Here is a 6,677-nt window from a genome sequence, read left to right as displayed (position 1 = left end):
CCACACCTCCACACTTGCTCCTCTCCCCTCCCCAGCACCTCCACACAGGCTCTTACCATGACTGGCCCAGCTCACATCCACTCCCCTTCACTTCTCAGTTGAAAGTTGATATCAGTGTCCTGTGAGTTTTCTTAGCATCATGTGTGTTTCTTTTTTTCTGTTTTTATTTATTTATTTATTTATTTAGAGACAGGTTCTTGCTCTGTTGCCCCAGCTGGAGTGCAGTAGGGGGATGAAGGGACCCCCCACCTCAGCCTCCCAAAGTATTGGGATTACAGGCCTACGCCACCACCCGGGCCTGTGTTACTTTGAATCACCAAATTTAAGATAATTACAATTTAGTTGTATTTAAAACTTCCTACATGGACTGTAAACTTTCAAGGGCAGAGATTATGTGAGTTTTCTTTAAATCTTTACCTGGTCGCCCATCATTGTTCTGGGCACATGGTAAACCAAATGTCTGTTGAATAAATGTATAAAGTTTGGCAGTCGACTCACAACTGTAATCCCAGCACTTTGGGAGGCCAAGGTAGGTGGATCACTTGAGGTCAGGAGTTCAAGAGCAGCCTGAGCAACATGGCAAAACACTGTCCCTACCAAAAATACAATTAGCCAGGCGTGGTGGTGCATGCCTATGGTCCCAGCTACTCGGGAGGCTGAGCAGAAGGATCACTGGAGCCAGGAAGTCGATGCAGTGAGCCATGATTGCATTGCCACACTCCAGGCGGGACGAGACAGCAAGGCCTTGTCTCAAGAAATAAATGCGTTTGGCAGACCAATATGTAATTCATCTCTTTTAACAAGTTTCCGTTCAAAAAAAAGATGCATGCCTACTAACAGTTTTTAGTGATGACTAAAGAGTAGATACTGCTGAGCCTGATGGATACTATTGAGAGAAAAAGCCAAGGGCATCCTCCTCTGAGAAACAACGGAGACATGAAAGTTGGAAACACCCAGGAAGTCTGCCTTTGTTGACTGTTATTCTCAACCTCCTGGGCAACACAATATAAAAGGAAAAAAGATTGTCTCTAGATTTTTACAAAGAGTCATTTTCAGATACAAGATTGTCTACCTGGAAATCCCAGTAATAATACTCTGCAAAGAAGGCCGGGCACGGCGGCTCACACCTGTACGCCCAGCGCTTCGGGAGGCTGGGCACGGCGGCTCACACCTGTACGCCCAGCGCTTCGGGAGGCTGAAGCAGGAGGATCAGTGGAGCCCAGGAGTTTGAAACCAGCCTGGGCAACAGAGTGAGACCTCATCTCTATAAAAATAAACTAGCTGGGCATGGTGGGTGCACACTTACAGTTCCAGCTACTTGGGAGCTGAGATGGGAGGATCTCTTGAGCCGAGGACGTTGAGGCTTCAGTGAGCTATATTGTGTCACTGCACTTCAGCCTGGGCGACAGAGTAAGACCCTGTCTCTTAAAAAAAAAAAATCTGGAGGCTGGGCGTGGTGGCTCATGCCTGTAATCCTAGTACTTTGGGAGGCCAAGGCGGGTGGATCACTTAAGGTCAGGAGTTCGAAACCAGCTTGGCCATCATGGTGAAACCCCGTCTTTACTAAAAATACAAAAAATTAGCTGGGCATGATGGTGCGCACCTGTAATCCCAGCTACTTGGAAGGCTGAGGCAGGAAAATCACTTGAACCAGGGGAGGCAGAGATTGTAGTGACAAGATCGCGCCACCGCACTCCAGCCTGGGCAACAGAGTGAGACTCCATTACAAAAAAAAAAAAAATCTGGAAAATATTTGGATGTACAAATCTCTGTGTTGTATATGGTAATGCCAATAGCTGTTGGAAAACATGGAAAAAATCATACAGCAGCAGCCTTAGAAGCACAATAGCGGAGATGACCAGCAACCACGCTGCCTCCCGAGGGGAAAGAAAGAACTTACTGCCCTCCAAAAGTTCCATCCCCAGGGAATTGTTACTATTTGAACTCTCAGGCTCCCAGGAAAACTCTCTCTCCAGGTTTGTTGACCCAGAAGAACCGGTGGCAGTTGTTTAGCGTGGCAGCTGCCTGAGGCAGTGATAGCCGTTGCGACAAACAAGAGGCCAACCCAACACCTCGAAAGGAAAACCTAGGGGATGAGACTGTCCACGGAGGGCTTTGTAAAACTCTGGCATTGCTGGAGTGCTAGACACATGCACGTGCCAGGCTGTGCACATCCCCAGGAAAGACCTCCAAGAGTTCTCATTTCTGGCTGGCGTGGAGGCTCTGAGCAAGCAGGAAGTGAAGGCTAAGAGAGAGTTGTGAGGTGCCTGCTGGAAGGTTGAAGGCACCCAGCACATACACAGGGCCCCTTGGCAACCAGTTGGGAGACCAACTGGTTTGAAGTATTCAAAGAAATCCTTCCAATCCTTAGCTGGCACGTGAGCTAACCCAGCAGAGGCTTCAGAGGCAGCCTGTGACAGCACAGCTTCCAGAGACTCCAAGAATATTACTAAACACAAAGAAATAACAGTGACAACCATCACCAACAACAGAGCCAGGAGAGGAAGAGGGATCTTGTTACAGAGTTGCCACATTATATTATCTTTATTTATTTTTTAGTTTTTTAGATGAGTCTCGCTCTGTCACCTGGGCTGGAGTGAGTGGCACCATCTTGGTTCACCACAACCTCCACCTCCCGGGTTCTCGCCATTCTGCCTCAGCCTCCCGAGTAGCTGGGACTACAGGCGCCGCCACCACGCCCGGCTAATTTTTTATATTTTTAGTAGAGACGGGGTTTCACCGTGTTGGCCAGACTGGACTATATTGTCTTAAATGTCCAGATTCGATGAAAAAAGGATGAGGCATGCAAAGAAACAGCAGAGTAAGGGCCACACACAGGAAAAAGGTAGATAAACTGCCCCAAAGGAAGTTGTGGTGCTGGACGTCATGTGGACCAAGACAAGACCCTGAATCAACTTTTAACGTGTTCGCAGGAATAAGGGAATCATGTCAGCCATTACAGGAAAGTGTGAGAATGATGTCTCACCAAAACGGAGAAGATCAATATAGAGAAATTACAAAAACAGTAACCAGAAACCTGGGGTTTAAAGTAAGTGTAATGTGAAATTCACTCGAGGAGCTCACCCATGGATCTGAGCTGACGGAAGAAAAAATCAGCAAACTTGGAGATGGGTCCGTCGAGATTATCCAGTCTGAGGAACAAAAAGAATAGAGAAAAATGGACCTGACCTGCGTGCAGTGAGAGTTCCAGAAGGGGAGGAGGGAGAGAAGCACCAGTAAAAACGTGGAAAGAAATAATGGGCAAAAACTCCCTAATTTGGAGAGAGGCACACCCAGGCACATCTCAGTTAAACTGTTGAAAAAGACGATGCAGCTAGAGAAAGACTCATCCCCTCCGCAGTAGGAACTGCTGAGTTCTCATCAGAAACCCTGGAGGCCAGAGCAGGGGGATGAGGGATCAAAGAGCTCACAGAGGCTGTCAGCCAAGAATGCTGTCGGCAACAGCTGTTCAAATGAAGGAGAAATTAAGGCATTGTCAGATTTTTTTTTTTTTTCCAGAGAATTTGTTGTGAGCCAACGTGCCCTGCAAGAAATACTAAGGATAGGCCGGGCGCGGTGGCTCAAGCCTGTAATCCCAGCACTTTGGGAGGCCGAGACGGGCGGATCACGAGGTCAGGAGATCAAGACCATCCTGGCTAACATGGTGAAACCCCGTCTCTACTAAAAATACAAAAAACTAGCCGGGCATAGTGCCAGGCGCCTGTAGTCCCAGCTACTCGGGAGGCTGAGGCAGGACAATGGCGTAAACCCGGAAGGCAGAGCTTTTAGTGAGCTGAGATCTGGCCACTGCACTCCAGCCTAGGTGACAGAGCAAAAAAAAAAAAAAAAAAAGGAAAAGAAATACTAAGGATAAAGTCACTTTTGTGTATTTGTGTACATGTCAGGCTCTAAAGAGAAACACCTCTCCAGATGGCCTATGTTTCCGTTTTGCAGGACCTCAAGTCTGGGAAACAGGGAGGCCCAGTGGGGTGGAGCATGGCTCTGGAGTCAGACTACCCAGGTTCAAGTCCCGCTTCCGCCCAACAGGACCTGGAGCAAGTCAAGTAACTTCTCTGCCTCCATTTCCCCCTCTGCAAAGCAGGACTCGCTGTAGTCCTTACCTCAAAGGCAGAACTGAGGATAAAGTGAGGTCATCCCTGGAAAGCACTTAGGACAGCACTGGCCCGTCTCACAGGACGGTCGTTAACCTCCACGTCCACTCTCCGTCCTCACCTTCTATCAGAATGCGGCAACCTCCCCGCCTTGTCCACTAGGTATGGACGACAACAGTGTTACACTTTCTCCTCTACTCAAACCCTCAAATCATTTAAGACATGAAGCTTCACCAGCCTAACTGTCAGAGGTGCCTCTCCCCTCTCCAACTCCAGATTCCTTCCCCACATACCCGGCTATTCAGTATCTTCTAGCATTTGCCACTCATTTGTCCAAGAACAAGGCCCTCCACTCCCCTGCCTTATTTATTTATTTATTTATTTTTTGACAGGGTCTTGCTCTGTTGCCCAGGCTGGAATGCAGTGGCACAAACACAGCTCAGTGTAGCCCCAACCTCCCAGGCTCAAGTGATCCTCCCACCTCAGCCTCCCTAGTAGCAGAGACTACAGACATGCACCACCATACCTGGCTAATTTTTAAATATTTGTAGAGATGGGACTTTGCCACGTTGCCCAGGCTGGTCTCGACTCCTGGGCTCATATGATCTTCCTGCCTCGGCCTCCACAGTGCTGGGATTATAGGCATGAGCCACTGTGCCTGGCTACCCCCGCCTTTTTGAGGTCATGCATCTGTTGGGCCTGTGTATCCCCAGTGACTTCCCCCAGGGCTCCGCTTGGCCTTTTGGGGCCTCCTTCATTCTCCACAGTACAATGAGGCCATGCAGTTTCTTCTTTTATTCACGGTAGCATGGGTGCAGACAGAAATGTGCACAAATCGCATTTCACTGCCTTGATGGATTTCCAAGCTGAACACACCCGTGTAACCAGCACCCAGAAGAGACAGCAACGTCAGAGCCCCAGGCACCTTCTCATGCCCCTGCTGGTTCTGCCCTTGCCCTGCCAGGGGTCACTGTGCTCCTGACGCCTCGCCCTGCGGATGTGTTTTGTCGGATTCCGAGCTTGATGTAAGTGGAAGCGTTCGGTGGGTTCTCCTGTGTCTGGCTGCTTTTATTCAACATTGTGTTTGTGAGAGGCAACATGGTGCCTTTTAACAAGGTTTGACTGAAGACTTGGGTGTCAGTGAAGCGTAATACAGAAAGAAAGAACTGATACCAGATGAGGCCCAAATCAGGCCAGCTTCTGGCTTCACATCCAGCCCACCTCCAAGTCCACACCCACGACCACAGCTGCATCCATGTCTTCTGCCTGTGAGCCCAGGCTTGTGGGCAGGAAGGACTTCTAGGCCCACGGTGGAGGCCTCATCTGCACCCAGCATGCACACCTGGGCTCTGCAGTTCACGGAGCGTGCAGTGGATGGCACCCCTGTCCAGGCCTGGCTCCTTCCATTTCCATAACCACGAGGGCACCACAGACCAGGCCGGGTGATGCCACAGCCCCATGCCAGTGTCCACAGGCCAGGCCGGGCGACGCTGCAGCCCCATGCCAGTGTCCACAGGCTTTCCCGCAGCAGGGACAGGGACTGGCGTCTGAACCTCACTTGGATCAGACACAGCAGAGGCTGGTCTCAGTTCCCAGTCTCTCATGAGAACCATCACACACACACCACATGCATGGACAACACACAATATGCACACAACACACAACACACGTATTCTTACAGACACGACACAACACAAATGATATATATACACCATGCATGCATAATGCACAATACACACAACAAAATACAACAAAATACACATCACACACATTCACACAGACAACACAGAGCACACCACACACGTGCACAACAGACAATATACACACAACATACACACAATACACAATTCACATACCACACATTCAAAAAACAGCATATAACAGCACACTACCACACAAATACAACAAAACAATGCAACATCGTGCCATATATACACAACACACAAGACACGACACAGACAACACAATATGCGTACGATACAATGATGACAGGACACACAACACACACACAACAGCATAACACACAACACAGTCCACACACATGCACACAGCACGTGCTCACAGCCTCCTGGAATCTGAACCTCACCTGAGCGGGGAGCACAGGCCGATGGCCTGGGTTCTGGATGACGGCGCTGCCTCGGGCTAACTCAGTCTTTAGGATCGAGAGAAGTGCGTACGATCGCCGTGGCCCACACGGACACAGGCAGGGCCTACAAAGTCCAACTCCAGTCTCTACACTGAAAGACAACTGTTGCTGACCACTTCTCTAGTTAAACAAACTGAAGGTACAGCTCTCGGGGCCCCCTGTTCCCTGCAGGCAGCCCCCGTCAGTGGATGGGTGCTCTGCTTCTCTGCAACCTTTCTGCAATGCTTACTATTAAACAACTCCTTTGTTTGGCTCAAGATTCCCTTCCGCTTGTCCATGATTCTCCAAGCTTCTTCAACCCTCAGTTGAAAGGTGAAAGCTTTTTATTTATGATTTTTTTAAAGAGATGTAATGGCTATTTACAGGCATGGTCATAATTCACTACAGCCTCAAGCTTCTGGGCTGAAGCACTCCTCCCA

This window comes from Colobus angolensis, unplaced genomic scaffold (assembly GCF_000951035.1).
Source record: "Colobus angolensis palliatus isolate OR3802 unplaced genomic scaffold, Cang.pa_1.0 Scaffold2, whole genome shotgun sequence".
NCBI lineage: Eukaryota > Metazoa > Chordata > Mammalia > Primates > Cercopithecidae > Colobus > Colobus angolensis.
The sequence above is the reverse complement of the archived record's forward strand: the minus strand, read 5'-3'. Positions refer to the sequence as shown.